At 44.3% G+C, this 18,402-nt stretch overlaps 1 long non-coding RNA gene across 1 annotated transcript in view; it reads left to right on the forward strand.

Moving 5' to 3' along the window:
- Positions 1–15,851, forward strand: part of LOC121286336 — a 67,136-nt gene extending 51,285 nt beyond the window's left edge. Inside the window, exon 3 of the long non-coding RNA XR_005944919.1 lies at positions 15,750–15,851. This is a non-coding gene — a long non-coding RNA (uncharacterized LOC121286336). The remainder of the gene's footprint in view (positions 1–15,749) is intronic.
- The last annotated feature ends 2,551 nt before the right edge of the window (positions 15,852–18,402 follow it).

Raw genomic sequence — 18,402 nt, forward strand, 5'->3', positions numbered from 1 at the left:
ACCAGCCTAAAAATTGAAGCTGGGCAGGAAACAGCCCTTAAGTGGCCATTAATTGGTCACTTAAGGGCCTTAATTGGGGCAAGGATGGTGTTATGACACAGCAGATGATGTGTGCCAGGCAGATCCAATCCACCAGGGCAACTTGCTCACACGGTCACAACGATTTTTCAATTTGTATTTTATTTTGAGAGGCATGCCCTGAATTCAGTAGTAATGAGCCTACCAAGACTCTAAAGATTTTCTACAAAACTAAATTGGACATTTATTAACAAAAGAAAAGATTTCAAGCACATACATAAGTCTACAAATTACTACTATAATAACTCCTAAACCCCTAATTAATCTGGCTTCCAGTTACACCCCTGTTAAAGCAACGGTAAAAAATAGATTTAAACAGATCCAGGCAAGTCAAACACAATACCCTGGAGAGTGAATTCAAAATGGCTTTTCCAAGCTTTTGTTTCTGTAGACAACAGCTTATTGCAGAAATACTGGAGGCTTTTCAAACTTATGATAGATCTTACAATATCTTCTTCTCTGGCACATAGCTTCTTCCCTTCTTTATACATGTTTCTCCCTTTAATGCAAATTCCATTGTTCCCATTTGTCTTTGGAATTTTACCAGTCTCACAGTATAAATCTTTTCATGGTGTTAATACTATCAGTAACCTTTGGGAAAAATAAACACACTGCTTGGCCTAGCTTCTCTGGTGTAACATCCCACCATCTCTTTGAAATTCAAACTATCCTGATTCATCTAAAAATGCAAATTCTCCTCACTTTACCTTCTCAAACTTCAGCCGTATTTATGTATGTAGCATTTCAAACCTAGCTTCTTTTGATGAATCAAATGCCTCCAGACCAGCTGTCTCTAATTCAGTTAAATCCCACATACACTGACACACACAGAGAAACTATCCAAACTCGACTATTAACCTACTCTTACAATAAATCACAATAATATTATGAGAATTATTATACTTTTGTGACACCCCCCTCCTTAAGAGGAAATGAACTGTCATGATTTAAAAAGATGGCTTCATTTTCTTAACCCATCTTAATAGCTCCTATACTTATCTATATACTCACACTATTACATTGCCAGATGCATGCTTTAACTTAATATATATGGGAGACAATTCTTCCCATTGGGGAAGTTGGGTGGGAGCTGGTGCGGGTGGGCGCGCAGCCGATCGCCGCCCGCGATTGGCTGGATGCTGCCGTTTTGCATGGGTGGGCCAATTAAGGCCTGCCTAGTGTGACGCGCTCCTAGAAGCGGTGAGCGCTCCCTGTGCGGGCGGGGGGGAGTAGGCTGAGTCGGGGCCTGCACTCTTTCACGCAGGGCTGCCTCAGGGAGATTAGTTTGATTTTTAAAAATTTTAATAAAGAAAAAAAAATTTTGAGACATGTCCCCTCATGTGACAGTGTCACATGAGCTGGGACATGTCAATGGATTTTAATTTTAAAAATTATTTAATTTATAAACCCTTCATGAAACCTCATCCCGCCATGAGGTTTCTTGATAAATGCGAGGCCGTCTAGGCCCCTGTTAATGATCTTAATTGGAATCTAGATGGCCGTAACAGGCCTTTGACCGTTCGGTGGGCATGCAGCTGAGTCTGCTGCGTGCCTGCCGAACTGAGGGTCTGAATGACGTGCGGTGACATCACTGCGCCTCATTTTACATGCCAGAGAGCGGGGCCTGCCCCCGCTCGCCAAACAGAAGATTCTGGCCATATATACAAATCCTTGGTATCAACAGAAGTCATTTCAGTCCCGTGTCCAGGATTTAAATGCCCAAATTTCCTTTGAGCTTTAACCTCTCGACAATGCATCTGCAATTAGATTTTCTCGTCCAGCCACATGTATAATCTGTAGATTAAATGGTTGCAGTAATAAACTCCATCTGAATTGCCTTGCACTTCAGTCCTGAAATTTGTCTAGAAACTTTAAAAGATTATGGTCTGTGTAAACAGTTGCATCTGAAGAATTGTTTGAAACTTAAATCTTTGAATGCTGCCACACCAACATCAGACCCAGAAGCACTTTGAATTCAGGAGTTGGGTGTGAGGGATAAGCAATAGGGACTGTGAGTAGGAGGGAGGGGGCCAGTTACAGCTGTTTATATTTAGTGTTGTTTTAAGGAGGCAGAGTTTCTCTCATTTAACATCTCAACAGAGAATGCAGTCTGACCGAGGAGGTGAGGCCGATTCCAAGACGTTTTTAAAGTTTCACCATTATTCCTTCAGTCAGGTGGATCATTTTATTTACGAGTTAAATTGTTTTGGATAATTTTTTTAGTGGTTTTCTATTTATAGAGCTGAATTTTCCCCCCATCGGGGCGGTGGGGGTGGGGGGGGGGGGGGTGGGGGGGGGGGGTGGGAAGTTGAATGGCGGGTGTGCACAGGCGCCCTTCCGATCGGTGTCCCTGATCACTTTACATGGGTGGGCCAATTAAGGCCCGCCTAGCATGACATCTGCACAGCAGCGCTGTGCTCTCCCTGTGCAGACAGGGGAGGGGGGGTGGGTGGAATCCCAAAATTGAGAATGCGCACTTTCTCGCATGCGCACAAAAGAGCGCACTCATCTCCCTGAGGCTAAGTGCTGCCTCAGGGAGATCGGCTCTAAATGTACAAAACCTAAAAATAGAAAAATAATATTTCCCTAACATGTCCCCCCATGTGACAATGTCACATGAGTTGGGACATGTCCATTATTGTCACAAAAACTTTATTAAAATTTTTAAAAACCTACATGAAACCTCATCCCGCCTGGTGGATGAGTTCACGCTGGGGCTCCTGGCCTGCCTGCCAACCTTAAGGTTGGATAGGCAGGTCCTTTAATTACATAATTGACTCTCTCAATGGCCTCAATTGGCCATTGATAGGTTGGCGGGTGCGCAGCTGATTTCGCTGCACCCCCGCCTTCCTGAAAATTTAAATGGGGCGCGGTGATGTTGGGAGCTCCCCCTGATGTCACCGTGTGTCATTTTACGTGGTGGCGATCGGGCCCCGCCCCCCCGCTCGCCAATGCGTAAAATCCTGCCCCCTAAAGTCCAGAATAATGCCTTCCCTCCCCAGTGTCTAATCGGAGCTTTGAAAATCCTGGATACCAAAGCTGAAATGGGAGATCACTGAAGTTCCAGCTTCCAGATTCATACAGCAGGAGTGATTCTCAATGACTGGCGCCACCAGTTAATCAAAATACCCTTACCTAAGAATTCCATGTTTTCGACCAATCAGAAAGCTCGTGGGTGACCTCTTGGTGATGTCGACGTTGAGGTTTCGTGAGAGGTGTGGGAGCATGTGAAGCTAATGAGCGGAACTGAGGGAACATGGTGCTGCAGAGCATTGGGAAGCTGAGATCGGGGCCAGAGCATACTGTGAACTACAACTGCCCATGGGTTGGACAATCTTCAGTGGTTGTGTGAGAGGAGGACCATTTTACCATCTGTGCTGTTTTCATTTTTGCAAGTTAATTGAGGGGGGTGGGCACCAAGGTGAAGCTTCACCTAGGACTCAGAATAGTCTTGCACCAGCCCTGCACAACAGACTACAATCTGACTCCAGACTGAAGCAGGTTGAGATTCCCTGTAGCTCAGGCCTTATCTCTGGATTAACATAACACGAGCTGAATGGTACAAAGTGGAAATGGTTTTGAAATTCTCATCCTATTTTTCAAATCCCTCCGTGGTCTTGCCTGTCCCTACTTCTGTAATCTACTCCAGCCCCACAAGCCTCTGACGTCTGTTCGCTCCTCCAGTTCTGGCCTCTTGTGCATCACCGATTTTATTGCTGCACCATTGGTGGCCATGCCTTCTATGTTCTCAAGTCCCTAAGCTCTGGAATTCCTTCCCTAAACTTCACCACCTCTTTACCTCTCTTTCCTTCTTTACAATGCTCCTTAAAAACTAATATCTCCCTATGTGGCTCGGTTTTAAATTTCGTTTGGTAACATTCCTGTGAAGCACCTTGTCACATTTTACTATGTTGAAGGAGCTATATAAACACAAGTCGCTGTTGTTGCTGCAGCACAAACACTAACCTCGTGGTGCAGGTTAACCTAGATTTGCGCAGCACTGTTCGATAACAGGACAAATGTAGAAAATTGGCCATTTGCTTAATTAGAAATGAGTAAATCAGCATCACTAACGGAGCTCACTCGACAAGGCAGTCAAATACTGAATAATGGATATCTGAGTGTGATTAATAGACAGAACTCTTACCATGAAAAAGTAACCTTTGATGAAATATTTTTGTACAAGTATACACACTGAAGAATTGGCATAGCAACTCTATTATCCATAGTAGAAACAGGAAGTAGCAGGAACAGAATATTTTATACTAATTGATATCTCACCACATTACAATGCTGTCATTGAGTGAAATAGGGTCAGAGATCAATATATAATTTGCCCAGGATGTTACTGGTCCTCATTTTTAAATTAACATATTCTATTATTTTATATGATTGCATTGATTATACCTTACTGCTATAGTTAATTAAAACTAACTGTTGGCAACTAGGGCAGAGTTGGCCAAGACATGAGAGTGTTTCAGCATTTCAGGCCAAGGACCTCAGAGATGCAGAAACTGATGCATGACAGCACTGGCAGACGGGAGCACTTTACAGCTTGATGACAGTTTATACTCAGTTCCCATCATAATTGTGGAATTGAGAATTCACTGTGGAGTTGTGCGCAGACATAAGATGCTTAATCTATTATTAGTTGATCTCCCATGGTGTTACACATTGGGAGTCAAGGCTAGATGAAGTGGGACTGAAGATATCAAGGGCACGCAGATGTAATTCAATGTCAATTTTAATTTCATACATACTGTACTTATTCATATTTCCATTATACAAAATTTTATGTTTATTATAATAATGGAAATTTCCTGTGTAAACATGTCATGTTGTAAGAATATCGTGTAGTCAGTGGTGGCACTGGAGAACAAGCTTACCCAGCTGTTTCTATGATAAAGGTGGACATAAGGATTTGTAATGGGAAAAGTTTGTGACATGAGCCGACAGACACAATGGGTGGGATTTTCCACACCCGCCCGCTGCTGGGATCGTCTTGTCCCACCGCAAGTCAATGGGCTTCTAGCTGGGGCACCAACTCACCCACGACTGGGCCGGAAAATCCTGGCCATATTTTGAAAATATTACATGCATATTACTTACATAAATAAATTATATTAGCCTATCTTCATGGCATTGCTTATTGGCAGTTTGTGGTTTGGGGTAGAATTCTGATGTTATCTATTATGTAAAGTGGTGTCTAACTTGGCCAATTCCTTTACAGTCACTGATTAGTTACGTTTTACTGAAAATTTCTGTTAGGGACACTAGGCAGAGAGAATGCAGTAGATTTGGAAAGATAAACAGAAAGGCTTTCATTTGTATCACGCCTTTCATGATTACAGACCTTCCAAACGCTTTACGGCCAATTTTTGAAGTGTATTTGTTGTTGTAATGTAGGAAACATAGCAGCAAGTTTGTGCACAGCAAGCTCCCACAAACAGCAATGTGATGATGACCAGATAATCTGTTTTTGTGATGTTGATTGAGGGATGGGAATTGACCAGGGTGCCAAAGATAATGCCCCTGCTCTTTTTCAAAATAGTGCCATGGGATCTTTCATGCCCATATGCGAGAGAAGACAGGGCCAGTCTAGATCTTTGGCTTTGTGCTTATTTTATGTTGATTAGTGCCAGTCATAGGTTTCAGTCATGGGTTCGTGGGTGGGTGAAGAAGGATGGTGCCACTCATAAGTACATACACTTGAGACCAAGTACAACCCCAGGGATGAGGAGGAAAACTGTACAGCTTCTGAATCTTTTTGTGCCCTCTTCAGCTTGCCCTTCAGGCAAAGCAAAGGATGGCAACAAAGGGCAAAATATTTGATGTTAGATAATCTAAAATGACATTTGATCAAATAAAATGAATTACCTCAGCTGCCAACTCTGTCGGGATAGTTATGGCAGGGAGGCTCCCACCCACTGAGTAATTGCATCCCTTAATCTGCCCCACTTCCTGTAGTGTGGGGCATAGAGAGAGAGAGAGTATTGAAGTTTGTCCTGGGTTGGTAGTGTAAAGCAGGCAATAGGGAATCAATCACAGGAACGATTACACCCCTCAAAATTCTCTTTCTGTATCACCAATGTAAGATGAGTCACCGATTGATCATGACTAATTTTTGCTTCCGTTTCACCCCCCACTCACCCTTATGTCGCCACACAACTTCCTGTCAGTGTTTTGCATTGTGAACTTCTATGTCTACACCTTTGAGTGGAAACTGACAGGATGGTGTAATTACAATGTGGATATAATAAGGAAATGTACAAATAAGGATAGAAAGTATGACTTGAAAAGAAGGACTGAATTATAACAACAACTTGCATTTATAAAGAGCCTTTGATGTAATAAAATGCCCCAAGATGCTTCACAGGAGTGTTAGGAAGCAAAGATTGACACCGCACCACACTAAACAATGTCGAGGTAGGCAGCCAAAAGCTCGGTCAAAGAGATAGGTTTTGAGGAGTGGCGTAAAGGAGGAAAGTGAGTTAGAGAGGTGGAGAGGTGTAGAGAGGTAGAGAGGTGGAAAGGGGTAGGGAGGTGAAAGGTGTAGAGAGGTGGAGAGGTGTAGAGAGGTGGAGAGGTGGAAAGGGATAGGGAGGTGGAGAGGTGTAGAGAGGTGGAGAGGTGTAGAGATGTGGAGACGTGATGGAGAGGTGGAAAGGTGTGGAGAAGTGGAGGTGTAGAGAGGTGGAGATGTGCAGAGAGGTAGAAAGGTGGAAAGGGGTAGGGAGGTGAGAGGTGTAGAGAGGTGTAGAGAGGTGGAAACGGATAGGGAGATGGAGAGGTGTAGAGAGGTGGAGAGGTGTAGAGGTGGAGAGGTGTGGACAGGTGGAGATGTGGAGAGAGGTGGAGAGGTGTGGACAGGTGGAGATGTGGAGAGAGGTGGAGAGGTATGGACAGGTGGAGATGTGGAGAGAGGTGGAGGGTTGTGGAGAGGTAGAGAGGTGGAGATGTGGAGAGAGGTGGAGAGGTGTGGACAGGTGGAGATGTGGAGAGAGGTGGAGAGGTGTGGACAGGTGGAGATGTGGAGAGAGGTGGAGAGGTGTGGACAGGTGGAGATGTGGAGGGAGGTGGAGAGGTATGGACAGGTGGAAATGTGGAGAGAGGTGGAGAGGTGTGGAGAAGTGGACGTATAGAGAGATGGAGATGTGGAGAAAGGTGGAGGGTTGTGGAGAGGTGGAGATGTGGAGAGAGGTGGAGAGGTGTGGACAGGTGGAGATGTGGAGGGAGGTGGAGAGGTGTGGACAGGTGGAGATGTGGAGAGAGGGTATTCCAGAGCTTAGGGCCTTGGCAACTGAAAACACAGTCATCAATGGTGGAGATGTTAAAATTGTGGATTCTCAATAGGCCAGAATTGGATGAATGCAGATAACTCGGAGGGTTGTGAGGGTTGGAGGAGATTACAGAGATAAGTGAGGGTGAGGGTGAGGCTACAGAGGGATTTGAAAACAAGGGTGAGATTTTTAAAAATAGAGGCATCACTTAACTGAGCCAGTGTAGGTCACAAAGTGAGTACAAAGATGGTGGGTGAACAGGAATTGGCGTGAGTAATGGTGCAGGCAGCAGATGTTTGGATGACCTCACTGTAACGGAGAATGTGGGAGACCAGCCAGAAATGTGTTGGAATAGTCAAGTCTAGAGGTTACAAAAGACATGGATGAGGGTTATTGCAGTGCATAAGTCAGGTCCAGTTACTCCCCACTCTCTAACTTCAATCTAACCTGGAAGGTAGACTTTGTCTTGACTTCCTGGCGTTCGGTGTTGCCCTTGTTGAAAAGTGTGAAGTGGGTGGTAGAAAATCGACAGTATCTTTGCACATCCATTCGGCTGAATTTTACCTTCTGGAAGCAGAGGTGTTTTCATCCTGTGGTGACGTAATATCTGGTATGATGATGTTGGGTCATGTTCCTGATATCATCAGACCTGTAAGCAATAATACTTATTGCCTCGAAACAGGGAGCCAATTTGAAATTGATAATTAAAGGATGGTTTACCTCATTCACAGTCTACCTGACAACAGTAAGATGTTTTGGCTGCAATAATTCATTCTCATGTCAAGAAGATATAATAATGTTATTGGAAATTATTTTAAAATAGATTTTAGTGGTGTCTGTCTATGTATGTGTGTGTTTTAATTGGATTAAAGCCAGCTGGATAGAGGCTTTGATGTATAGAAGAGAAGTAGGTTTGAACTGGTAATTAGGTAAACATAGATAAGTTACAAGGTAAAGTGAAAAGGGGGCAATTTTTATTTTTAAATAACTATTCAAAAGAATGGATGAAATATTACACCTAGCCAGAAGGAGCTAAATAATGGGGTTATTTTTTCCCCCAAAGCTTTCCAATAAAACTGGTGCTATGAAAGGGGTTTTATTGTTAGAAGAGGCAAAAAACAGCGAGTGATACAATGACAATTTGCATTCAAAGAAGAAAATATGTAAAAAGGAAGAAAAGGCTGTTGGTAAAAGAGGAGGGATTGTAAGATCTAATGCCTCCAACCTGTAAGCCTTAAGCTACTGCCTGCCAGGAGCCAGAGTTGAAAGAAACTCATTTTGAATTTGATTGTCCAGGGGTCTGTTTAAATCTGTGTTTTACTGTTGCCTTAACGGAGGTGTAACTGAGAGTCAGATTAATTAGGGGATTTTTGTGGTTATTATAGTAGTAATATTGTAGACATATGTAGGTGCTTATGATCTTTCTTGTATTAATAAATGTTTAATTTAGTTTTATAAAAAACTTTTGAGACTCGGTGATCTTATTACTACTGAATTCAAATTCTGCATCTTGAAACATACAAATGGGTTATGACCGTTGTTTCAAGTTTCCCTCTAGGATTTGAACAACTCAGCCTTTGCCACCAGCTGTGTCGTAACACTCAGCGCAGGAAAGCGGCAGGCGGGAAACTCGTTTTTTTTCATGGTTGCTTGTCCAGATGGATTTAAAGGCTGAAGTGGGGTCAGTGTGTGACTTTAGCAGGAGAGACTGCTGAGAGGCTTGTGACTTGGAATTCTTGGAAGATGCGGAATCCCATGGCGTTATCAGGATTCCTAAGCATTTATTTGCCCGCAAATCTGTTGACTTGGTGCTTTATGTACAGCACAGTATTGCTGCTCTGAGGAACTTGGGGATAGGAGCCTTTGTGGGAGAGACATTCTTCAGTGAGGAGGAGGAGAATGAGAAGGAGAGGGAGGAAGCCGGGTGTTCAGGAGCAGGAGGCACAAGAAGGGCATGAGAGAGAGAGCAGCATCTGCTGAGGAGCAAGGGGCTGCTGAGGGTGGGCTGCAGCAACCACAGAGGTGTGGGAGGAGGCAGGCCTTACCCACCCAATTGTGTCTGCAGTATAAGAATGACCTATCTGCAGATGACAGAGACACAGTGCCTGAGGAGATTCCGGCTTTCTTAAGTGACTGTGACTTTTCCCTGAGAGATGCTGGCTGAGTAGATAGCGTCTAACTGTGCGTGGTTGGTGGGTGGGGGGGGGGGTGTGTGTGTGTGTGCGCGGGGAGAGGGGCTGCCAATGCCAGTCACCCTTACACACTGTTTCCTTTCTTTCCCTTTGACATCTCCAGGAAACTATTCCTCAGGTCATGTAGGTGCAATCGCCACAACCGTCTTACACCTTGGTTGCAACTTGACATCATCCGCATATGACAATCCGTGGAATTCAGCTACATCCAGTTTTTCACGCTGGAAATAAACTAGTGCTCCTCTCCAGGATGTCCAAGCAACACATCTCATTTATTTACACTTGACCTTATTGGTCCTTGCAATTGATTCAAATTGTAAACTCACCCACGTGCACCAAATTGTGACCAATGTGGGGTCTTTTTGATTCTCTTTTGGGTACTGCGGCATGGTACTCACCCTTCCCTTTCAGCTGTGTTGGAGACAGGCTGCTTGACGCATGCCCCCTTACTTTGGAGGACTTTGGCGGCCGTCTTCTCGTTGGCTGAGGCTGTGAGGGCCCTGCTGTGGTGAGTGTCTCAGCACAGCAGCTGGAGGCCCTTTTGTTGCTGTGACATTTGATGGCAGAGGGGCTTAGGAGAAGCTGATCCCATCAGAAACGTCCTGAGAGGTGCCCCAAGATGACGTCAGCTGCTGTCTATGCTCCACTGTGAGGTCCGCCTGGACCTCCCTGCTTTCCTGAGAGGGACCAGGGACTGGATGTGACTCCAGGCTCCTAGTCCCTCTCTCCCTGGCTCATGGTGATGGAGAGAAGTTCTGAGTGCATCCCCACCATTGCGTCTGCAATCTGCTGGGTTTGGCCCTCCAAGTTGTCAGTCTGTCCATGGAGGAAGCTGTACGTTCTGTAGAGTGGGTGACCACAGTGCTCATGGCCTGGATGGACACCTCCCGAGTTTGTGCCAGAACATGCAACCCCTTTGGTATCTCTGCCACATCTCCAATCACCTTGCTCTGGACGTCCAGCATCTTTTGCCTTATGGATGACTCCAGAGGCTCATCTGACTGGGGCTCAGCATCTGGATCACCTTATGGGGAAGTGGTGGCATAGTGGTTTTGTCACCGGACTGGTATTGCAGAGACCCAGGGAAATGCTCTGGGGACCTGGGTTCAAATCCCACCATGGCAGATGGTGAAATCTGAATTTGATAATTTAAAAAAATCTGCATTTAAAAGTCTGATGATGACTGTGAAATCATTGCTGATTGTTGTAAAAACTCATCTGGTTCACCAATGTCCTTCAGGGAAGGAAATTGGCTGTCCTTATCTTGTCTGGCCTACATGTGACTCCAGATCCACAGCAATGTGGTCGACTCTTAAATGCCCTCTGAACAAGGGCAATAATGCTGGCCTAGCCAGTGATGCTCACATCCCATGAATTAATATAAAAAAACCTTGAGCACTCCATCTCAGTCTCTGGCAGCTGCACATGCAGCTGTGATGCGCCCTCACCAGACTGTTCCTCCCCTTGTGTTGAGGTGCAATAGCATACTGAGATGCTAGTAGCTGCGCTGGTGCTGGGTGCAGAGCAGGATGTGCCGCTGCATCCTCTGAGGCTTCCTCTTCCTCCTCTGCTGGACCTACTGCATAAAGAAAGGATCTAACTTAAAGCTTTTGCTCCTTTTCATGAAGACCTGATGCTGCTCAATAGAAAATGGTGTTTCCATAAGTCTCACTGCAGGCCTTTGAGGCAGTCAAAAGGGCAAGGCAAGGGTGGGGACTGCCCACAGTTATGGTCGTCGTTACCTCTCTCCAGTGTGCCTCCTTCTTCTGCCGAGTTTTATGTGAGCCGCTTTCAAAGGTGTCTTTACTCTGTGGTTCCTTTGATAACATTGATGTGTTTTTTACATCAATATCTCCACCGCTGCCACCAGGTTCCGAGATGTGTCCTTCGATCTTGGACTTCAGGTGTGGGACTTGGCTGGCAGACAGACTGCAGACATACTCTGGTATCTGATTAATACTTGTTTATTAGTTCTACATCTAAACAGCTTACAGAGTAGGCATGTTGCTCCAGGGCATGATTCCAACCTCTTTCTCTCTCGAATCTAACACGTGACTAACTGATGTCAATAGTATACCATCATCATCTACGTCACATATTAGCATATGCCATCTGTTAACCCTTTATACTCCAGTTAATGCCATCTTCAACCTTTGAATTGAGTGCTCATAGACTTACTTCCACACTGGCAATACCTCAGGTGTTGTGAGATCCCATTGCACAGCTGCCAACAGACATGCAGTCATTCATCAGCCATGCATGTGAGTGTTCTCGAGTAGGTATCATCAATTCCTCTTTCAGTACAGCTTCCCCTTAGCCCTGTAGACACATATCTCCCCCATATTGTCCCTTGCAACCTCAGCACCCCCAGCCTCCCTGCTATCTTGCTTCCCACAGTGGGTCAGCTTGATTCATTGCATGTGAGCTCCAAAGTCTCCTCTTTCCTTGGCACGAGGATCGCCAGATCTGGCACACCGCCTCCTCTACTCGGTCTTTCATGGGTGTTATGCACCATCTTCTGCAAAGAAAATTCAACATTGCAATGATTTGGTAGATACCGTACAATCACTCCTTCACTCTTCTGGCCTCTGTTGAGCCCTGCAAGCTGAGGAATCTGCACCGCCAAACGGACAGTGCGCCCTTCACACTTCCTTGCTCCCTCCCAAACAAAACCCCCTCATGGGCCTAGGGGCAGTGTACAGTGGTATCAGTGCATCAACCCTTCTCACACTTGTGATAAGTGCAAAACATATCACCCACATTGACCCTTCCCACCATTGAGCCTTCCCACATCTCTCCATGCTTGAGCATTTCCAACATGGTGTCTCGCTCACCCTTGTGGGTGAGGCACTTCCTACACTTCACCCCCACCCCTCTGATGACCACAAGGACATTGACCTCTGCTGTGACCTCCGTCCAGGCTGCTTTGGTCAGGCTGGGAGCTCTCCTCTTACAGTCAGCTGGCATCAGGGCCTCCCGATTGGCACTTATAGCCTGGAGGAGGTTTTGCAGGGAGGCAGCCTTGAACCTTGGGGCTGTCCTTTCCCTTCTGCCCTGGGGCAGCAGCTCTTTGCCTCCTTTCGGCCATCTGTGGAGACACAAGGAGAGGTTAAAACCTGATTCTCAGGATATCCCTGAAGTGATCAGGTTATGCTTGAAATGCATTTGGCTGCCTCCAGCCTGCCACAGTTCCATTAATATACCCATAGATAATTAAACACACAAACACATAAAAATTGGCGCTCGCTGTGTGAATGAATCAAAATCTTTACTGTCAGCAACAAATCCTTCTTTGCTCACGAAAGCTGACAATGTTGGGGCACCTGACACAATCCCGTGCCAGGGGCCCCTTTAAATGAGAGGCTGTGACCTCCTTCCGGGATGGTGCCCAGATGTCCTGCCCTCCCATTACCCACTGGGCAGGCAGCACGCCCTCAGGAAGCCCCTTTGGCCAAGAGTGCACTCGGTGGCTGTTAGTTGGCCAATTCGCATATTATTCCAAAGTCTATCCAAAGGGGGGGCGGGGGGGCGCGGGGGGAGGGTGGGAGTCAGCAAATCGCGCGCTTTCGGTCAGACGCCCGCCCACTGCAATGGAATGCAAAATTGAGCCCCCTTACTTCCATTGAAATCAAGGCAGGGATGTCAAACGTGCGACCGATTCGCAATCCCTCGTCTTACGCTAACACACAATGTTGACGGCCGGGATTTTCCGGCCCCATCGTGATGGGACCCGCTGTGGGGAGATGTGGCAGGCCAACCAATAGCCCATTGGCTTTCAGCGGGACCGGAAGATCCCGGCGATGGGCAGGGGCGGGAAAATCCCAGCTGGAATCTGTAACCCCGCAGCCCCTCTGCCCCCACCCCCGTATGTGATACCCGTACGTAATGAGTGCTTAACAGCTAAATACCCTAAAACAAAATCCAAAAAAACCTACAGGTTTAATGGTATTAAATCATCAAGTCTGCTACGGTCCCTGAAATGCTGAGAATTCGAGTTGAGGTTATTTTTTTTTCCAAATTCCCAATCAATCCCTCTCTCTCAAACATTTACACTGAATGCAGGGAGAGAATGGAAAAACACACAGAAAAGTCAAGTGTAAATTCTTCCTGCTGATTTATTTACGGCTTTCTGTTTTCACATGCTCACATGGTACCAGCTTTGCAGCGAGACCGTTCAACCATAACAGATGTCACTCATACACAATTAAATAAATAACTATATAAATTGTCTAAAATAATAATTGCCTGCTTGGGAATGCCTTTGCAACTCATCTGGACTGAATGGAATGTTTAAAGAATATGATATCCCTTACTCTGCAGGAGAAATACATCTCTCTTAGGGATCTGTGGTAAGGCCCGTCTCTAGCCCCGTCTGTCAGCCACCTGTAATGAGCTGTCTGGGAGACTAGCTTCAGCCCACCCAAACTCTGAGCAAGTCAGAGCAATTAAAAGGAGGTGGGGGCGGGGGTGTCAAAGCTGCCTGGCAACATCACTGCTTATATTTTCATGTTGAAGAATACTTAATCAGTTGGGACCAGAGGAAAATGATTACCGTTCCTTCAATACAAATTTAAGGAACAATACCTAATTTTCAACCGGGAGGAAAGGAGTCTATCCCATATTTAACAATCTATTAGCTCAGTGTGGGAATATTGCTGCATCATTAATTCCCTTTTTCAGAGTCAGGACTACACTTTTAAGCAATTGGCACTAAGCATCTCAGAATATGAAATCTGTTTATTTTCTCTGAAATGCAAGCTCCATCTAAATGTTTCTCTTATTCATGAAACAATTGCTTTATCCTTCCTCCTCGCTTTCTGTTTTATTCTGTCTCATTTTCTCTCAAATCTCTTGTTCATCTTTTAATAAATAATCTGTCGTTCCATTACATCTCTTAATGTTAGCTTTTTCATATGAACATAGGAACAGGAGGCCATTCAACCACTTTAGCCTGTTCCACCAAACAATTAGATCATAACTGATCTGTACTTAATTCCATTTACCTAACTTTGTCCCATATCCCTTGGTACTCTAACACAACGAAAATCTATTCAATCTCAGTTTTGAAAGTTCCAATTGTCACTTGACCCAGCATCCATTGCTTTTTCGAGAGTAAGCTCCAGATTTTACCTTTGTGTGAAAAAGTGCTTCCTGATGTCACTCCTCACTTGCCTGGCCCTCATTTTAATATTATGATCTCTTGTTCTGAACTCTTTCACCAGAGGAAACAGTTTCTCTCTATCTACTTCATTGAATCCTTGAAAAGTGAGACATTAGTTTAAACTGGTACTGGAGAGATCTGCTGCTCCTTAAGCCATCATTATTGAACCATTTGTTTGAGTTGTACCGTATGCAGTTTGGTTAAGATGTGAACACTTAACATGAAATAGTTTATTTGAAGTGATTGGGGTGGTTTTTCAAACTGTGGTGATGTGAAAAGTAAGAACCCTTGTAAATGATCAAAGGCCAGTGAGGTCACGAGTCAATTCCATTTTATCCACTCAACCAAACTTTATCTCCATCAGCATATTCTTTAATCCCTTAACACTCCACAAACACATGCAGTACAATCTCAAACTCATTTATGCTGTTCACTTCAGTGGCCTTACTTGGTAATTCTAATTCTGGCCTGCATATTCCTGACTTCCTTTGGCTCCACCATTAGCCGTATAGGTGCCTTCAGTGGGCTAGGTCCAAAGCTCTGGAATTTATTTCCTAAACATCTTCATCTTTCCATATTTTTTTAAAGATTCTCCTTAAAACCTACCCCTGTTCCCCCAACACTCCCCCCCCCGCCCCCCACCACCACCACCGCTCCCTTCACAGTGGGGGTCTGGTTGGAAAAAACAAATTTTAATTTAAATTTAAAGAAGTTGGAATAAGGATGCCTCCATTTTGAAGCTCCCTCTCTCGATTATTCTTCTATGAATCTCCTTGAGATATTTCCCCATTTCAGAAGTGCCATATAATGCAAGCTATTGTTGTTGAAATTGGAGTTGAGGAAGAATATTATTTGTATGGTGAAATGTTCATAACTGTACATTTAGTTCTTTTTAAATACTTCTGTTTGATGATTTTGTGCCCCTGCCATGAATTACAATGATTTGTTTTATCTGTAATGTCATCGCAATTTGGCATCGACCACCATGGTGATTTCTCAGTAAACTAGTATGTACTATGTACTCTCACCTTAACATAGAGGAAGGGCCTCACAGGTAACAAGGAGTCCACAAGTGGAACAGAAGAAGCCTGAAGAGAATCCAGAGGATCACACATTTCCAGCTCCAAGACCTACTCATCTCGCTCTCATACAGGAGGTTTGTACATCTAGGCACATGAGAACAGTTTTATCTATTGTCATGAAGGAAATTGTGACTGAGTGAGATTCTACCCATAACCTCACCAGCTAACGAAAGATATATTGAATGGTTTAAAGAGGACCTTTTTTTTCAAAAAAGAAAAGAAAAGACACTGACCAAAAATTGCTGCCACAAGTCACCTGATGTCTGATATTGTAAGTTGACCACTTTTCTGGAAAGTTCCTATATGGATTGCACTGCAGACCTGCCCTGAACTGTTGCATGGAATTTCACACCTGAGGGTGTCAAAGTCCACTTCAAAAAGGGACTCTTGAAAAGAAGGTATTAAAATTGCAAAGTGCTGGACTTTAACTAACTGTAATTCTGTTACAACAATTGGAACTGCTAACTCAACTGACATATGGAGGATGAAATAACCCCATCATCTGTTGGTTTCTACTATCTTGAAATGTGTTAAAAATTTCTGAGGTGAAAGTTCAAAAATGCGATAACTTGCTCTGCAACAATGACTGCAAGACATGTGAATGGAATTCCTTCTTGGAACATACAGACAGGAGGCTTAAGAATTGGGTTTGCCAAGCCAGAAACAGAGAGAGAAAAATTAAAGTTATCTGAAAACACTACTGAAGGAAGGAATCTCTCTCTCTTTAATATTGTCTCCAGCAAAGTGTTTACCTGAACTTCAATTCAACTCCAGGATTTTAAAGTAAACCAGCTAATTTCAAATGGTTGCAATGTTCAACAATCTACCCCTCAAGGACAAGCAAAGGACTTAATTGTATATTATTTTAACTTTAACTTGATATATAACTTTTCTTACTTCTGAGATCTGTGTTTGTGTGTCATTGCATTAGTTAATTTTTTTTCTTGGGTTTAGTGACTAAAAAACTTTTCTTTCTGTGACTCAAGAAAACCTGGTTTGATTGGCTGCTTATTAGAAAGTAATTACATTTGGATTGGAAAGGGCATTTATGGGGAAAAGACATTAAAAATAAATCTTGGTTGCAACCAACCGAGCTGAATAAAGGGGAGCCAGTTCAAAGCTCCTCACTTGGTCGTAACACTATACCTTCACCTTTCTCCCCAAAAATATCTCACCGTCTATAGACCCATCTCTGTGTACACCAATTTGCCATTCATGACAGCGTACTCAAGTTCTTTCTAAACCTTTACAAAAAACAAGCAGTTTAGCGTTGTCTTAATTGAAATGAAAACCCCTACCCAACATGTGTATTTTATCACCATGCTGTTCCATGGTGCCATTGGTATGAGTTTATAGCCCTAGCCTCTGCTTCATCTGAATGCTATCTCAGTGATAGAATAGCATAAGGTGGCTGGCTGGTTGCTGTGCTTCAACAGGAGCCTCCTGGAACTATGGTTGGCTTTGGCTTGTGGAAAGAAAGGAAGAATCTGCAACTTTCACAACTCAGAATGTCCCAAAGCACTTTGCAGCCAATGAGATTACTTCTGAAATAAGAACATAAGAAGTAGGAGCAGGAATTAGCCATAAAGCCCTGCTCTGCTAGTTAATAAGGCACTCATGGCTGTTCTGATCTTGACTTCAACTTCATTTTCCAGCCTCCAGAGCTTTCTGAGGAAGAGAATTCCAAAGATTCGCAGCCCCTCAGAGAGAATAAATTCCTGCTCATCTCTGTCTTAAACAGTCAACTCCTTATTTTGAAACTATGCCCCCTAGTTCTAGATTTACCCCCTGAAGGGAACATCCTCCTATCATCTACCCTGTAAAGCCCCCTCAGAATGTTAAAGCCTTCAGTAAGATCACCTCCCATTCTCCTAAACGCCAATGAGTAAATAAAGTCTTTTCTTTCTATCTTTTTTTCTAGCCAATGTATATCCCTTGGTCAGCATCACTAAAACCAGATGATCTAGTCATTATCACATTGCTGTTTCTGGGAGCTTGCTGTGTGTAAATTTCCTACATGATAATGGTGACTAAGAAGGGTTTTTGGTGCAGTGGATAGCATTTCGGCCTCTGACCAGGAGCTCTGGGTTCAAGTCCCACTCCAGGACTCGATAGCCAAGGAACGTGCGTTCATAACGTGGCCAAGCAGGATGAGTATCAACCTGCAAATCCTTCCAGTACATGCCAATGGCAGGTGATAAGAGCGGGAGAGATGCCTGGTCAGTCATGTGATGGAAAGAAACTGTAGCTGCTACCATCACTATTGATAACTGTAGGCTATAACATGCATGTAAACATGCATGTTGCCACAGCAATTTCGACTCTTGGGGAGTCAGTTGGCTCAGTTGGCTGGACTGCTGGTATGATCTGATTGATGCTAACAAATGGGGTTTGATCCCCATTCTGGCTGGGGTGGATTCTGGTCCTCCCTCCTTGCCCGGTCTATGGTGGAGATCACAACACTGTGGGTTAGATCTGCCTTTAGGCAGAGAACTGAAGAAGATAATAGTGACTATACTTCAAAAAGTACTTTATTGGTTGTGTGTCCCAAGGCACTTTATGATAATGCAAGCCATTCTTTCTAATCGAGTGAAGCTGATCACCCAACT

Source organism: Carcharodon carcharias, chromosome 13 (assembly GCF_017639515.1).
Source record: "Carcharodon carcharias isolate sCarCar2 chromosome 13, sCarCar2.pri, whole genome shotgun sequence".
NCBI classification, from domain to species: domain Eukaryota; kingdom Metazoa; phylum Chordata; class Chondrichthyes; order Lamniformes; family Lamnidae; genus Carcharodon; species Carcharodon carcharias.